The sequence below is a fragment of the Mytilus galloprovincialis genome, chromosome 10, assembly GCF_965363235.1.
Source record: "Mytilus galloprovincialis chromosome 10, xbMytGall1.hap1.1, whole genome shotgun sequence".
Taxonomy (NCBI): Eukaryota; Metazoa; Mollusca; class Bivalvia; order Mytilida; family Mytilidae; genus Mytilus; species Mytilus galloprovincialis.
In genome coordinates this window covers 72,888,142-72,906,918 of record NC_134847.1, presented here as the reverse complement: position 1 = coordinate 72,906,918, position 18,777 = coordinate 72,888,142, and the positions used below count along the sequence as shown (strand labels likewise).

Below are 18,777 nucleotides of genomic sequence, written 5' to 3'. Positions count from 1 at the left end.
ACATAGGGGATATTTGTCTGTGTTCTATGAAAACCTCATTCCACATCTGTTCAAGTTCATTGATCCGAAGGAGTCGAAAACTATTTTTCTCTGACCTGAAGTTGAAAAATGTTGCCAAAATTGAAGTGAATTAGTTTTTTTATTTGTTAAACTAAGTTTGGAAAATGTGAAAATAATTTTATTTTGAATTACCTCCCTTACAATAGTGTTTTCTTTAAATAAGCTTTTTGATCAAATGTACTCTCAAAAGTGCATATTTTTTTCTTTGCCTGTGTTTTTATATATATTATATATAAAAACCATGCATTATTTAGCTCTTGAAAATATATATAGGACTAGAAATTTTAAAATAAGTATAATCCTAGCTTGCATTTTCTTCAGATGTCACATTTAAAGAATTGGCATATAAGACACATGCCTTTTTCTTCATAGTTGTTTATAAATGGCTTTTTTAAGCAAGTTTAATTATTTTTGAAAGCTTAATAACAAAAAAAGTATTCTTACCCTGTTTTTGTTTCATTTTCAGCACATTTTTCAACTTCTGTTTTTGTCGGAGGCTTCGGCCTTAGAAAGCGAGCTGACTTTGGAATTAGTTGAACATTCTTTTTATGAACAGATTTAGTCACTAAGTCATACAAGTCTTTTGGTAGTCTCACAAATTTGCCTTTTTCAGCAGGTAAAGTCTTATTTCTGTATTTTTTCCCCTTATTATATGGCTTGTTTCCTTTCTGAAATGTGTATTTCCTTAGACGCCATGGGATTAGACCCATTGTTATTGTAAGAATTGTTTGAAATGCACTTTATTCCAGTATTTTAATATTTAAACATCAAATATAGGACCTTACAACTAAACAATCATGAATGACTAAGTTTTTTGTTTATATCTGATGGAACTGAAGGTGACCCCAGATGTAAGATTTTTTATATAAATCATATAAAAATCATCATGATGGCTAATCTCCTTATTTTGTAATTTGACAAGTTCATATAATTTGACCTCCCTTCATTTAATTTTTTTATCAGTGCTGACAGGCTTGTGTGCTATAACATAAACAGAAAGTAAAGATAAGGTGTATGTTTTTGTTATAGGGATAGTTTTTTGAAGCTTGTATGACAACTTTTTATGCATTTTATGGTATAGTACATAAAGAAGACAAAAATTCAACAAAATAAACAGATTGTAGTAAAACTAACCATGATTCAAATAGCTATTACACAAAGGCACAAGAAAAACACAAATATATAATGAGTTTATTAAGTAGACAAAAAAAATAATAATTTGAATAAAAAAAAAAAATAGTGAACAGGAAAAAAACACATCTTGCCGCAAACAGGGTATAGTTACTAGAAGTACTATAAAAATACAATAATGAAAAAACTACCATTGTAACTTATTATTTTCTATTACTTACATAAATAACAACAAGAATATAAGAATATTTTGATACTAAAAGGGGTTTGAAAGTACAGTATAGGTTGCACTTTGTAAATCACGTGTGATTTGCAAGTCACGCCTCTTTTGGGGAGAAATTGAATGTGCATAAAATACTGCTACTGTTTACATAGTTGTTGCCATGGATGCAAAGTAATTTTTTTTTAATTAAGACTTGATTGGAGAATTAAATGGATATAAATAAAAATGTCTATTTATTTAACTTATTTTTCAGGAGGACTGGAAGACATTTGGGTGTTGAGTCAAATTTAATGGAAAAATTCAGTGCGAACCTGCAATGTTTATAAATGGAGGGCAGTAAAACTTGAAAATATGCCGCACAGCTATATGTTTTTATTAGTGCAAAAAAAAGTAGTGCATGTCTCCTTTCCAGGGAAATATAACATTCTCCTCAAAACTTCCTGAATGAAGAGTGACTGCATATGCAATTTAGGCAGTTCCTATGGAAAACTGCATTGCTGGTTTTACACAAGTGCAACCTATAAGGTAAATAATGGGAATTCACCCCTCAGCCTCCCTGGGATCCCAATTTCGGACCCCTTTTGGGTTTTCATTTTACAGAAACAACATGGAATCATTTTGGAATGCATTGGCTTTAGCTTTGTCTAAGAAAAGTGAAAAAAATTATGGAAATTATGACTGTACAGTGTGGGTTGGAGCTTTGGAGCATGGGGTCTATGGGAAAAAAGTTATGAATTGGCCTGATGGCACTAGAACTCTTGAAAGAGCTCACAGATTATCTTATATGCTAGATAAAAGAATATTAAAAGAAAATCTTCCCCGTTTCTCTCCAAACGGCGATCCTTTAGATATTTCACACCTTTGCCATAACCCCAAATGTATTAAACCGGAGCACCTGATTTTAGAGTCGCACAGTATAAACATAGAGAGAATTTTCTGTAGACGGACAAAACAGTGTACAAATAATCATTTACCGTGTTGTCTTATCTGATGCAGGTAATTTATTTATTTTTAACATGTCTTGATCGGAGTTTTTTGGCAAACGAATACTCTTGAGGCTGTTTTGCGGCCAGCCGTTTTGTCGGTAAAAGTTTGTTTTTCTCATAGTCTTTTTCCTCTTGATACTCATCATATATTTTATATAGTTCATGCTTTTTTGAGCATCTCTGATCTGTGTACTGCTTTGACTGCTTATATAATTTATGTTTTTCATTGTGTTGTTGAATATTTTTCAGACCTCTGGCAGCACGACTTCCTGGTTCGATGGGAACCCCAGCCGCTTTACAGAGTTTAACGATGGATTCTCCAGGGCCATTATTTACATTGTGTATAGCTGTATGTACCCTTCCTTTATAGTTTCTGGTAAATGTTACATTGCTAGGTACAGTTGCACGTATTGCACGGTTAGTTGCTTCAGCTTTTTGTGTGTTAGTGTTTTTGCATGTACGGTTTAGCATGGTAGGTCCAAGGCGATATTTTACGCATTCACGTAACAATGCTGCTGTGTTCTCTGATTTATTTAATTTAAAGTTATTTTTCAGATAAGCTGATTTTTCAGTCCATGTCTTCAAACTGTTCCTATTTGAACAAACAAGGGAATATTTTGTACACCCATTATGATCACCCTGATAGCAAGAAACTATAGCATGACATGCATATGATAGGTGAACTTTTACCCGTACAGAGTCCATATTGAATTTATCAAAGGCAGCATTGTACTCTGCCTGACAACGTGCTGCCATATCTAATGCAAACCTTTTTAGCATTTTATCTTTCTCTGAAACTAATCGTGCCGGCATTATTTCCTTCAGACCTGACATTTTTTTAATAAAATTTCTATGATTTGCGGACACATGTCTTGTATCTAGAAAATGAATTGGCTGAGTATTGGTTGTACCAGCTTTAAAAAGAGACTCTGCAGCTCTAAATGCACTGCTGTCAGGGTCAGTGGTAATTTCTTGAACTTCCAGACCATCATTTTTCAGGTCTAACAAGCAGTCTTTAGCCCATCGCTCCTCACTGCCTATGCTGTCATGCATTTCAATGTTTGCAGAACAGTGACCTTTGTGAGATTTAACTTTTGTTTTTGTTTTATGTTCACTCTTATTTGAGCAAAGCTTAGACACTTGTCTTGTGCTTACAATACTGTGCTTATAAGTATTATTTTCTAACATGTTATATGTACATTGGGTAGCTGGTTGAAATGGTGTTTTACCCATTCCGGAATAAATAGGGTTATTATACATTCCGTCGGCCTGAATGTTAATAATATTAGGATTATCACCTCTTAATATGTTTATTTCCTTAATTAATTTTCTTTTCTGAACCAAATCCTTTTGATTGTACTCTTCTATAATTTCAGAAACAACATTAGCACTGTGTTGCATACTTGAAGTGGAAGGAGCTGGTATATTAGAACCAAGAAATAATTTCTGTAGACCAGTTGTGCTGATAGCTATATGATTAAGTGCGACTTGTATGGATAGATTAATAGCTGCTGTTCGACGACCACGTTTCTTAGCGATCACCTCATTGTAAAGGTTGAACATTTTTGAATGGTAAGAACACTCATTGCAGCTTGCCTTTTCCCTCCAGGCAGCCCCTCTTTGCTGCTCTGCACTTAAATCCCATGATATGAACCCTGTACACATAGGGGATATTTGTCTGTGTTCTATGAAAACCTCATTCCACATCTGTTCAAGTTCATTGATCCGAAGGAGTCGAAAACTATTTTTCTCTGACCTGAAGTTGAAAAATGTTGCCAAAATTGAAGTGAATTAGTTTTTTTATTTGTTAAACTAAGTTTGGAAAATGTGAAAATAATTTTATTTTGAATTACCTCCCTTACAATAGTGTTTTCTTTAAATAAGCTTTTTGATCAAATGTACTCTCAAAAGTGCATATTTTTTTCTTTGCCTGTGTTTTTATATATATTATATATAAAAACCATGCATTATTTAGCTCTTGAAAATATATATAGGACTAGAAATTTTAAAATAAGTATAATCCTAGCTTGCATTTTCTTCAGATGTCACATTTAAAGAATTGGCATATAAGACACATGCCTTTTTCTTCATAGTTGTTTATAAATGGCTTTTTTAAGCAAGTTTAATTATTTTTGAAAGCTTAATAACAAAAAAAGTATTCTTACCCTGTTTTTGTTTCATTTTCAGCACATTTTTCAACTTCTGTTTTTGTCGGAGGCTTCGGCCTTAGAAAGCGAGCTGACTTTGTAGAGGCAGGAATTAGTTGAACATTCTTTTTATGAACAGATTTAGTCACTAAGTCATACAAGTCTTTTGGTAGTCTCACAAATTTGCCTTTTTCAGCAGGTAAAGTCTTATTTCTGTATTTTTTCCCCTTATTATATGGCTTGTTTCCTTTCTGAAATGTGTATTTCCTTAGACGCCATGGGATTAGACCCATTGTTATTGTAAGAATTGTTTGAAATGCACTTTATTCCAGTATTTTAATATTTAAACATCAAATATAGGACCTTACAACTAAACAATCATGAATGACTAAGTTTTTTGTTTATATCTGATGGAACTGAAGGTGACCCCAGATGTAAGATTTTTTATATAAATCATATAAAAATCATCATGATGGCTAATCTCCTTATTTTGTAATTTGACAAGTTCATATAATTTGACCTCCCTTCATTTAATTTTTTTATCAGTGCTGACAGGCTTGTGTGCTATAACATAAACAGAAAGTAAAGATAAGGTGTATGTTTTTGTTATAGGGATAGTTTTTTGAAGCTTGTATGACAACTTTTTATGCATTTTATGGTATAGTACATAAAGAAGACAAAAATTCAACAAAATAAACAGATTGTAGTAAAACTAACCATGATTCAAATAGCTATTACACAAAGGCACAAGAAAAACACAAATATATAATGAGTTTATTAAGTAGACAAAAAAAATAATAATTTGAATAAAAAAAAAAAATAGTGAACAGGAAAAAAACACATCTTGCCGCAAACAGGGTATAGTTACTAGAAGTACTATAAAAATACAATAATGAAAAAACTACCATTGTAACTTATTATTTTCTATTACTTACATAAATAACAACAAGAATATAAGAATATTTTGATACTAAAAGGGGTTTGAAAGTACAGTATAGGTTGCACTTTGTAAATCACGTGTGATTTGCAAGTCACGCCTCTTTTGGGGAGAAATTGAATGTGCATAAAATACTGCTACTGTTTACATAGTTGTTGCCATGGATGCAAAGTAATTTTTTTTTAATTAAGACTTGATTGGAGAATTAAATGGATATAAATAAAAATGTCTATTTATTTAACTTATTTTTCAGGAGGACTGGAAGACATTTGGGTGTTGAGTCAAATTTAATGGAAAAATTCAGTGCGAACCTGCAATGTTTATAAATGGAGGGCAGTAAAACTTGAAAATATGCCGCACAGCTATATGTTTTTATTAGTGCAAAAAAAAGTAGTGCATGTCTCCTTTCCAGGGAAATATAACATTCTCCTCAAAACTTCCTGAATGAAGAGTGACTGCATATGCAATTTAGGCAGTTCCTATGGAAAACTGCATTGCTGGTTTTACACAAGTGCAACCTATAAGGTAAATAATGGGAATTCACCCCTCAGCCTCCCTGGGATCCCAATTTCGGACCCCTTTTGGGTTTTCATTTTACAGAAACAACATGGAATCATTTTGGAATGCATTGGCTTTAGCTTTGTCTAAGAAAAGTGAAAAAAATTATGGAAATTATGACTGTACAGTGTGGGTTGGAGCTTTGGAGCATGGGGTCTATGGGAAAAAAGTTATGAATTGGCCTGATGGCACTAGAACTCTTGAAAGAGCTCACAGATTATCTTATATGCTAGATAAAAGAATATTAAAAGAAAATCTTCCCCGTTTCTCTCCAAACGGCGATCCTTTAGATATTTCACACCTTTGCCATAACCCCAAATGTATTAAACCGGAGCACCTGATTTTAGAGTCGCACAGTATAAACATAGAGAGAATTTTCTGTAGACGGACAAAACAGTGTACAAATAATCATTTACTGTGTTGTCTTATCTGATGCAGGTAATTTATTTATTTTTAACATGTCTTGATCGGAGTTTTTTGGCAAACGAATACTCTTGAGGCTGTTTTGCGGCCAGCCGTTTTGTCGGTAAAAGTTTGTTTTTCTCATAGTCTTTTTCCTCTTGATACTCATCATATATTTTATATAGTTCATGCTTTTTTGAGCATCTCTGATCTGTGTACTGCTTTGACTGCTTATATAATTTATGTTTTTCATTGTGTTGTTGAATATTTTTCAGACCTCTGGCAGCACGACTTCCTGGTTCGATGGGAACCCCAGCCGCTTTACAGAGTTTAACGATGGATTCTCCAGGGCCATTATTTACATTGTGTATAGCTGTATGTACCCTTCCTTTATAGTTTCTGGTAAATGTTACATTGCTAGGTACAGTTGCACGTATTGCACGGTTAGTTGCTTCAGCTTTTTGTGTGTTAGTGTTTTTGCATGTACGGTTTAGCATGGTAGGTCCAAGGCGATATTTTACGCATTCACGTAACAATGCTGCTGTGTTCTCTGATTTATTTAATTTAAAGTTATTTTTCAGATAAGCTGATTTTTCAGTCCATGTCTTCAAACTGTTCCTATTTGAACAAACAAGGGAATATTTTGTACACCCATTATGATCACCCTGATAGCAAGAAACTATAGCATGACATGCATATGATAGGTGAACTTTTACCCGTACAGAGTCCATATTGAATTTATCAAAGGCAGCATTGTACTCTGCCTGACAACGTGCTGCCATATCTAATGCAAACCTTTTTAGCATTTTATCTTTCTCTGAAACTAATCGTGCCGGCATTATTTCCTTCAGACCTGACATTTTTTTAATAAAATTTCTATGATTTGCGGACACATGTCTTGTATCTAGAAAATGAATTGGCTGAGTATTGGTTGTACCAGCTTTAAAAAGAGACTCTGCAGCTCTAAATGCACTGCTGTCAGGGTCAGTGGTAATTTCTTGAACTTCCAGACCATCATTTTTCAGGTCTAACAAGCAGTCTTTAGCCCATCGCTCCTCACTGCCTATGCTGTCATGCATTTCAATGTTTGCAGAACAGTGACCTTTGTGAGATTTAACTTTTGTTTTTGTTTTATGTTCACTCTTATTTGAGCAAAGCTTAGACACTTGTCTTGTGCTTACAATACTGTGCTTATAAGTATTATTTTCTAACATGTTATATGTACATTGGGTAGCTGGTTGAAATGGTGTTTTACCCATTCCGGAATAAATAGGGTTATTATACATTCCGTCGGCCTGAATGTTAATAATATTAGGATTATCACCTCTTAATATGTTTATTTCCTTAATTAATTTTCTTTTCTGAACCAAATCCTTTTGATTGTACTCTTCTATAATTTCAGAAACAACATTAGCACTGTGTTGCATACTTGAAGTGGAAGGAGCTGGTATATTAGAACCAAGAAATAATTTCTGTAGACCAGTTGTGCTGATAGCTATATGATTAAGTGCGACTTGTATGGATAGATTAATAGCTGCTGTTCGACGACCACGTTTCTTAGCGATCACCTCATTGTAAAGGTTGAACATTTTTGAATGGTAAGAACACTCATTGCAGCTTGCCTTTTCCCTCCAGGCAGCCCCTCTTTGCTGCTCTGCACTTAAATCCCATGATATGAACCCTGTACACATAGGGGATATTTGTCTGTGTTCTATGAAAACCTCATTCCACATCTGTTCAAGTTCATTGATCCGAAGGAGTCGAAAACTATTTTTCTCTGACCTGAAGTTGAAAAATGTTGCCAAAATTGAAGTGAATTAGTTTTTTTATTTGTTAAACTAAGTTTGGAAAATGTGAAAATAATTTTATTTTGAATTACCTCCCTTACAATAGTGTTTTCTTTAAATAAGCTTTTTGATCAAATGTACTCTCAAAAGTGCATATTTTTTTCTTTGCCTGTGTTTTTATATATATTATATATAAAAACCATGCATTATTTAGCTCTTGAAAATATATATAGGACTAGAAATTTTAAAATAAGTATAATCCTAGCTTGCATTTTCTTCAGATGTCACATTTAAAGAATTGGCATATAAGACACATGCCTTTTTCTTCATAGTTGTTTATAAATGGCTTTTTTAAGCAAGTTTAATTATTTTTGAAAGCTTAATAACAAAAAAAGTATTCTTACCCTGTTTTTGTTTCATTTTCAGCACATTTTTCAACTTCTGTTTTTGTCGGAGGCTTCGGCCTTAGAAAGCGAGCTGACTTTGTAGAGGCAGGAATTAGTTGAACATTCTTTTTATGAACAGATTTAGTCACTAAGTCATACAAGTCTTTTGGTAGTCTCACAAATTTGCCTTTTTCAGCAGGTAAAGTCTTATTTCTGTATTTTTTCCCCTTATTATATGGCTTGTTTCCTTTCTGAAATGTGTATTTCCTTAGACGCCATGGGATTAGACCCATTGTTATTGTAAGAATTGTTTGAAATGCACTTTATTCCAGTATTTTAATATTTAAACATCAAATATAGGACCTTACAACTAAACAATCATGAATGACTAAGTTTTTTGTTTATATCTGATGGAACTGAAGGTGACCCCAGATGTAAGATTTTTTATATAAATCATATAAAAATCATCATGATGGCTAATCTCCTTATTTTGTAATTTGACAAGTTCATATAATTTGACCTCCCTTCATTTAATTTTTTTATCAGTGCTGACAGGCTTGTGTGCTATAACATAAACAGAAAGTAAAGATAAGGTGTATGTTTTTGTTATAGGGATAGTTTTTTGAAGCTTGTATGACAACTTTTTATGCATTTTATGGTATAGTACATAAAGAAGACAAAAATTCAACAAAATAAACAGATTGTAGTAAAACTAACCATGATTCAAATAGCTATTACACAAAGGCACAAGAAAAACACAAATATATAATGAGTTTATTAAGTAGACAAAAAAAATAATAATTTGAATAAAAAAAAAAAAATAGTGAACAGGAAAAAAACACATCTTGCCGCAAACAGGGTATAGTTACTAGAAGTACTATAAAAATACAATAATGAAAAAACTACCATTGTAACTTATTATTTTCTATTACTTACATAAATAACAACAAGAATATAAGAATATTTTGATACTAAAAGGGGTTTGAAAGTACAGTATAGGTTGCACTTTGTAAATCACGTGTGATTTGCAAGTCACGCCTCTTTTGGGGAGAAATTGAATGTGCATAAAATACTGCTACTGTTTACATAGTTGTTGCCATGGATGCAAAGTAATTTTTTTTTAATTAAGACTTGATTGGAGAATTAAATGGATATAAATAAAAATGTCTATTTATTTAACTTATTTTTCAGGAGGACTGGAAGACATTTGGGTGTTGAGTCAAATTTAATGGAAAAATTCAGTGCGAACCTGCAATGTTTATAAATGGAGGGCAGTAAAACTTGAAAATATGCCGCACAGCTATATGTTTTTATTAGTGCAAAAAAAAGTAGTGCATGTCTCCTTTCCAGGGAAATATAACATTCTCCTCAAAACTTCCTGAATGAAGAGTGACTGCATATGCAATTTAGGCAGTTCCTATGGAAAACTGCATTGCTGGTTTTACACAAGTGCAACCTATAAGGTAAATAATGGGAATTCACCCCTCAGCCTCCCTGGGATCCCAATTTCGGACCCCTTTTGGGTTTTCATTTTACAGAAACAACATGGAATCATTTTGGAATGCATTGGCTTTAGCTTTGTCTAAGAAAAGTGAAAAAAATTATGGAAATTATGACTGTACAGTGTGGGTTGGAGCTTTGGAGCATGGGGTCTATGGGAAAAAAGTTATGAATTGGCCTGATGGCACTAGAACTCTTGAAAGAGCTCACAGATTATCTTATATGCTAGATAAAAGAATATTAAAAGAAAATCTTCCCCGTTTCTCTCCAAACGGCGATCCTTTAGATATTTCACACCTTTGCCATAACCCCAAATGTATTAAACCGGAGCACCTGATTTTAGAGTCGCACAGTATAAACATAGAGAGAATTTTCTGTAGACGGACAAAACAGTGTACAAATAATCATTTACCGTGTTGTCTTATCTGATGCAGGTAATTTATTTATTTTTAACATGTCTTGATCGGAGTTTTTTGGCAAACGAATACTCTTGAGGCTGTTTTGCGGCCAGCCGTTTTGTCGGTAAAAGTTTGTTTTTCTCATAGTCTTTTTCCTCTTGATACTCATCATATATTTTATATAGTTCATGCTTTTTTGAGCATCTCTGATCTGTGTACTGCTTTGACTGCTTATATAATTTATGTTTTTCATTGTGTTGTTGAATATTTTTCAGACCTCTGGCAGCACGACTTCCTGGTTCGATGGGAACCCCAGCCGCTTTACAGAGTTTAACGATGGATTCTCCAGGGCCATTATTTACATTGTGTATAGCTGTATGTACCCTTCCTTTATAGTTTCTGGTAAATGTTACATTGCTAGGTACAGTTGCACGTATTGCACGGTTAGTTGCTTCAGCTTTTTGTGTGTTAGTGTGTTTGCATGTACGGTTTAGCATGGTAGGTCCAAGGCGATATTTTACGCATTCACGTAACAATGCTGCTGTGTTCTCTGATTTATTTAATTTAAAGTTATTTTTCAGATAAGCTGATTTTTCAGTCCATGTCTTCAAACTGTTCCTATTTGAACAAACAAGGGAATATTTTGTACACCCGTTATGATCACCCTGATAGCAAGAAACTATAGCATGACATGCATATGATAGGTGAACTTTTACCCGTACAGAGTCCATATTGAATTTATCAAAGGCAGCATTGTACTCTGCCTGACAACGTGCTGCCATATCTAATGCAAACCTTTTTAGCATTTTATCTTTCTCTGAAACTAATCGTGCCGGCATTATTTCCTTCAGACCTGACATTTTTTTAATAAAATTTCTATGATTTGCGGACACATGTCTTGTATCTAGAAAATGAATTGGCTGAGTATTGGTTGTACCAGCTTTAAAAAGAGACTCTGCAGCTCTAAATGCACTGCTGTCAGGGTCAGTGGTAATTTCTTGAACTTCCAGACCATCATTTTTCAGGTCTAACAAGCAGTCTTTAGCCCATCGATCCTCACTGCCTATGCTGTCATGCATTTCAATGTTTGCAGAACAGTGACCTTTGTGAGATTTAACTTTTGTTTTTGTTTTATGTTCACTCTTATTTGAGCAAAGCTTAGACACTTGTCTTGTGCTTACAATACTGTGCTTATAAGTATTATTTTCTAACATGTTATATGTACATTGGGTAGCTGGTTGAAATGGTGTTTTACCCATTCCGGAATAAATAGGGTTATTATACATTCCGTCGGCCTGAATGTTAATAATATTAGGATTATCACCTCTTAATATGTTTATTTCCTTAATTAATTTTCTTTTCTGAACCAAATCCTTTTGATTGTACTCTTCTATAATTTCAGAAACAACATTAGCACTGTGTTGCATACTTGAAGTGGAAGGAGCTGGTATATTAGAACCAAGAAATAATTTCTGTAGACCAGTTGTGCTGATAGCTATATGATTAAGTGCGACTTGTATGGATAGATTAATAGCTGCTGTTCGACGACCACGTTTCTTAGCGATCACCTCATTGTAAAGGTTGAACATTTTTGAATGGTAAGAACACTCATTGCAGCTTGCCTTTTCCCTCCAGGCAGCCCCTCTTTGCTGCTCTGCACTTAAATCCCATGATATGAACCCTGTACACATAGGGGATATTTGTCTGTGTTCTATGAAAACCTCATTCCACATCTGTTCAAGTTCATTGATCCGAAGGAGTCGAAAACTATTTTTCTCTGACCTGAAGTTGAAAAATGTTGCCAAAATTGAAGTGAATTAGTTTTTTTATTTGTTAAACTAAGTTTGGAAAATGTGAAAATAATTTTATTTTGAATTACCTCCCTTACAATAGTGTTTTCTTTAAATAAGCTTTTTGATCAAATGTACTCTCAAAAGTGCATATTTTTTTCTTTGCCTGTGTTTTTATATATATTATATATAAAAACCATGCATTATTTAGCTCTTGAAAATATATATAGGACTAGAAATTTTAAAATAAGTATAATCCTAGCTTGCATTTTCTTCAGATGTCACATTTAAAGAATTGGCATATAAGACACATGCCTTTTTCTTCATAGTTGTTTATAAATGGCTTTTTTAAGCAAGTTTAATTATTTTTGAAAGCTTAATAACAAAAAAAGTATTCTTACCCTGTTTTTGTTTCATTTTCAGCACATTTTTCAACTTCTGTTTTTGTCGGAGGCTTCGGCCTTAGAAAGCGAGCTGACTTTGTAGAGGCAGGAATTAGTTGAACATTCTTTTTATGAACAGATTTAGTCACTAAGTCATACAAGTCTTTTGGTAGTCTCACAAATTTGCCTTTTTCAGCAGGTAAAGTCTTATTTCTGTATTTTTTCCCCTTATTATATGGCTTGTTTCCTTTCTGAAATGTGTATTTCCTTAGACGCCATGGGATTAGACCCATTGTTATTGTAAGAATTGTTTGAAATGCACTTTATTCCAGTATTTTAATATTTAAACATCAAATATAGGACCTTACAACTAAACAATCATGAATGACTAAGTTTTTTGTTTATATCTGATGGAACTGAAGGTGACCCCAGATGTAAGATTTTTTATATAAATCATATAAAAATCATCATGATGGCTAATCTCCTTATTTTGTAATTTGACAAGTTCATATAATTTGACCTCCCTTCATTTAATTTTTTTATCAGTGCTGACAGGCTTGTGTGCTATAACATAAACAGAAAGTAAAGATAAGGTGTATGTTTTTGTTATAGGGATAGTTTTTTGAAGCTTGTATGACAACTTTTTATGCATTTTATGGTATAGTACATAAAGAAGACAAAAATTCAACAAAATAAACAGATTGTAGTAAAACTAACCATGATTCAAATAGCTATTACACAAAGGCACAAGAAAAACACAAATATATAATGAGTTTATTAAGTAGACAAAAAAAATAATAATTTGAATAAAAAAAAAAAAATAGTGAACAGGAAAAAAACACATCTTGCCGCAAACAGGGTATAGTTACTAGAAGTACTATAAAAATACAATAATGAAAAAACTACCATTGTAACTTATTATTTTCTATTACTTACATAAATAACAACAAGAATATAAGAATATTTTGATACTAAAAGGGGTTTGAAAGTACAGTATAGGTTGCACTTTGTAAATCACGTGTGATTTGCAAGTCACGCCTCTTTTGGGGAGAAATTGAATGTGCATAAAATACTGCTACTGTTTACATAGTTGTTGCCATGGATGCAAAGTAATTTTTTTTTAATTAAGACTTGATTGGAGAATTAAATGGATATAAATAAAAATGTCTATTTATTTAACTTATTTTTCAGGAGGACTGGAAGACATTTGGGTGTTGAGTCAAATTTAATGGAAAAATTCAGTGCGAACCTGCAATGTTTATAAATGGAGGGCAGTAAAACTTGAAAATATGCCGCACAGCTATATGTTTTTATTAGTGCAAAAAAAAGTAGTGCATGTCTCCTTTCCAGGGAAATATAACATTCTCCTCAAAACTTCCTGAATGAAGAGTGACTGCATATGCAATTTAGGCAGTTCCTATGGAAAACTGCATTGCTGGTTTTACACAAGTGCAACCTATAAGGTAAATAATGGGAATTCACCCCTCAGCCTCCCTGGGATCCCAATTTCGGACCCCTTTTGGGTTTTCATTTTACAGAAACAACATGGAATCATTTTGGAATGCATTGGCTTTAGCTTTGTCTAAGAAAAGTGAAAAAAATTATGGAAATTATGACTGTACAGTGTGGGTTGGAGCTTTGGAGCATGGGGTCTATGGGAAAAAAGTTATGAATTGGCCTGATGGCACTAGAACTCTTGAAAGAGCTCACAGATTATCTTATATGCTAGATAAAAGAATATTAAAAGAAAATCTTCCCCGTTTCTCTCCAAACGGCGATCCTTTAGATATTTCACACCTTTGCCATAACCCCAAATGTATTAAACCGGAGCACCTGATTTTAGAGTCGCACAGTATAAACATAGAGAGAATTTTCTGTAGACGGACAAAACAGTGTACAAATAATCATTTACCGTGTTGTCTTATCTGATGCAGGTAATTTATTTATTTTTAACATGTCTTGATCGGAGTTTTTTGGCAAACGAATACTCTTGAGGCTGTTTTGCGGCCAGCCGTTTTGTCGGTAAAAGTTTGTTTTTCTCATAGTCTTTTTCCTCTTGATACTCATCATATATTTTATATAGTTCATGCTTTTTTGAGCATCTCTGATCTGTGTACTGCTTTGACTGCTTATATAATTTATGTTTTTCATTGTGTTGTTGAATATTTTTCAGACCTCTGGCAGCACGACTTCCTGGTTCGATGGGAACCCCAGCCGCTTTACAGAGTTTAACGATGGATTCTCCAGGGCCATTATTTACATTGTGTATAGCTGTATGTACCCTTCCTTTATAGTTTCTGGTAAATGTTACATTGCTAGGTACAGTTGCACGTATTGCACGGTTAGTTGCTTCAGCTTTTTGTGTGTTAGTGTTTTTGCATGTACGGTTTAGCATGGTAGGTCCAAGGCGATATTTTACGCATTCACGTAACAATGCTGCTGTGTTCTCTGATTTATTTAATTTAAAGTTATTTTTCAGATAAGCTGATTTTTCAGTCCATGTCTTCAAACTGTTCCTATTTGAACAAACAAGGGAATATTTTGTACACCCGTTATGATCACCCTGATAGCAAGAAACTATAGCATGACATGCATATGATAGGTGAACTTTTACCCGTACAGAGTCCATATTGAATTTATCAAAGGCAGCATTGTACTCTGCCTGACAACGTGCTGCCATATCTAATGCAAACCTTTTTAGCATTTTATCTTTCTCTGAAACTAATCGTGCCGGCATTATTTCCTTCAGACCTGACATTTTTTTAATAAAATTTCTATGATTTGCGGACACATGTCTTGTATCTAGAAAATGAATTGGCTGAGTATTGGTTGTACCAGCTTTAAAAAGAGACTCTGCAGCTCTAAATGCACTGCTGTCAGGGTCAGTGGTAATTTCTTGAACTTCCAGACCATCATTTTTCAGGTCTAACAAGCAGTCTTTAGCCCATCGCTCCTCACTGCCTATGCTGTCATGCATTTCAATGTTTGCAGAACAGTGACCTTTGTGAGATTTAACTTTTGTTTTTGTTTTATGTTCACTCTTATTTGAGCAAAGCTTAGACACTTGTCTTGTGCTTACAATACTGTGCTTATAAGTATTATTTTCTAACATGTTATATGTACATTGGGTAGCTGGTTGAAATGGTGTTTTACCCATTCCGGAATAAATAGGGTTATTATACATTCCGTCGGCCTGAATGTTAATAATATTAGGATTATCACCTCTTAATATGTTTATTTCCTTAATTAATTTTCTTTTCTGAACCAAATCCTTTTGATTGTACTCTTCTATAATTTCAGAAACAACATTAGCACTGTGTTGCATACTTGAAGTGGAAGGAGCTGGTATATTAGAACCAAGAAATAATTTCTGTAGACCAGTTGTGCTGATAGCTATATGATTAAGTGCGACTTGTATGGATAGATTAATAGCTGCTGTTCGACGACCACGTTTCTTAGCGATCACCTCATTGTAAAGGTTGAACATTTTTGAATGGTAAGAACACTCATTGCAGCTTGCCTTTTCCCTCCAGGCAGCCCCTCTTTGCTGCTCTGCACTTAAATCCCATGATATGAACCCTGTACACATAGGGGATATTTGTCTGTGTTCTATGAAAACCTCATTCCACATCTGTTCAAGTTCATTGATCCGAAGGAGTCGAAAACTATTTTTCTCTGACCTGAAGTTGAAAAATGTTGCCAAAATTGAAGTGAATTAGTTTTTTTATTTGTTAAACTAAGTTTGGAAAATGTGAAAATAATTTTATTTTGAATTACCTCCCTTACAATAGTGTTTTCTTTAAATAAGCTTTTTGATCAAATGTACTCTCAAAAGTGCATATTTTTTTCTTTGCCTGTGTTTTTATATATATTATATATAAAAACCATGCATTATTTAGCTCTTGAAAATATATATAGGACTAGAAATTTTAAAATAAGTATAATCCTAGCTTGCATTTTCTTCAGATGTCACATTTAAAGAATTGGCATATAAGACACATGCCTTTTTCTTCATAGTTGTTTATAAATGGCTTTTTTAAGCAAGTTTAATTATTTTTGAAAGCTTAATAACAAAAAAAGTATTCTTACCCTGTTTTTGTTTCATTTTCAGCACATTTTTCAACTTCTGTTTTTGTCGGAGGCTTCGGCCTTAGAAAGCGAGCTGACTTTGTAGAGGCAGGAATTAGTTGAACATTCTTTTTATGAACAGATTTAGTCACTAAGTCATACAAGTCTTTTGGTAGTCTCACAAATTTGCCTTTTTCAGCAGGTAAAGTCTTATTTCTGTATTTTTTCCCCTTATTATATGGCTTGTTTCCTTTCTGAAATGTGTATTTCCTTAGACGCCATGGGATTAGACCCATTGTTATTGTAAGAATTGTTTGAAATGCACTTTATTCCAGTATTTTAATATTTAAACATCAAATATAGGACCTTACAACTAAACAATCATGAATGACTAAGTTTTTTGTTTATATCTGATGGAACTGAAGGTGACCCCAGATGTAAGATTTTTTATATAAATCATATAAAAATCATCATGATGGCTAATCTCCTTATTTTGTAATTTGACAAGTTCATATAATTTGACCTCCCTTCATTTAATTTTTTTATCAGTGCTGACAGGCTTGTGTGCTATAACATAAACAGAAAGTAAAGATAAGGTGTATGTTTTTGTTATAGGGATAGTTTTTTGAAGCTTGTATGACAACTTTTTATGCATTTTATGGTATAGTACATAAAGAAGACAAAAATTCAACAAAATAAACAGATTGTAGTAAAACTAACCATGATTCAAATAGCTATTACACAAAGGCACAAGAAAAACACAAATATATAATGAGTTTATTAAGTAGACAAAAAAAATAATAATTTGAATAAAAAAAAAAAAATAGTGAACAGGAAAAAAACACATCTTGCCGCAAACAGGGTATAGTTACTAGAAGTACTATAAAAATACAATAATGAAAAAACTACCATTGTAACTTATTATTTTCTATTACTTACATAAATAACAACAAGAATATAAGAATATTTTGATACTAAAAGGGGTTTGAAAGTACAGTATAGGTTGCACTTTGTAAATCACGTGTGATTTGCAAGTCACGCCTCTTTTGGGGAGAAATTGAATGTGCATAAAATACTGCTACTGTTTACATAGTTGTTGCCATGGATGCAAAGTAATTTTTTTTTAATTAAGACTTGATTGGAGAATTAAATGGATATAAATAAAAATGTCTATTTATTTAACTTATTTTTCAGGAGGACTGGAAGACATTTGGGTGTTGAGTCAAATTTAATGGAAAAATTCAGTGCGAACCTGCAATGTTTATAAATGGAGGGCAGTAAAACTTGAAAATATGCCGCACAGCTATATGTTTTTATTAGTGCAAAAAAAAGTAGTGCATGTCTCCTTTCCAGGGAAATATAACATTCTCCTCAAAACTTCCTGAATGAAGAGTGACTGCATATGCAATTTAGGCAGTTCCTATGGAAAACTGCATTGCTGGTTTTACACAAGTGCAACCTATAAGTTATTTTAAGATGGTTTTGTTATTCCAATGATCAAATATACTTATATACTGTAAACAAGCTATGCGTTACAGTGCAATCAATAAGACCTTTAATGTAGCATTTGCACTATTAACCTTGCATCAATGTGGTTCTTCTGACAAAACATTTGTAGAAGTTTCAGGAATGTTCGGGAGATAGAAAATAGACCAATAGTATAACACTTTTGTTATGTTATCATTTAAAGATCGTCTCAACCTCCTTTGTTTTTCTTTCTTTATTAGAGCTATATGTCACCACTGCTACCACTTCCGCTGGTACCATAAGTAAAACAGATACCAGCTCAATTACAGTAACAGATACATACAATTATTTTAATTCTATATTCATGTATTTTAGTAACCATTTTTGAGTACTAACTATGTTTGCTTATAAGTTTTTATATATTGTACATCATTATTGATTTTTTTTGCAATATTTTCTTGTGTACAATGAAATAGGTTACATAAGCACAATAGATGATTGGTTGACGATGGAAGGAATAAAATGTAAGTAGATTAACACCCAATATATTAAAG

General features: G+C 33.0%; 1 protein-coding gene across 1 annotated transcript in view; it reads left to right on the top strand.

Annotated features, from left to right (window-relative positions):
* LOC143048331 (uncharacterized) overlaps nt 1-18,218 on the top strand; it is a 29,378-nt gene extending 11,160 nt beyond the window's left edge. Inside the window, exons 7-15 of the mRNA XM_076221964.1 lie at nt 2,650-2,749; nt 3,777-3,972; nt 6,720-6,819; nt 7,847-8,042; nt 10,791-10,890; nt 11,918-12,113; nt 14,862-14,961; nt 15,989-16,184; nt 17,951-18,218. The gene's annotated coding sequence lies outside the window, so the exon portion shown is untranslated. The remainder of the gene's footprint in view (nt 1-2,649; nt 2,750-3,776; nt 3,973-6,719; nt 6,820-7,846; nt 8,043-10,790; nt 10,891-11,917; nt 12,114-14,861; nt 14,962-15,988; nt 16,185-17,950) is intronic.
* The last annotated feature ends 559 nt before the right edge of the window (nt 18,219-18,777 follow it).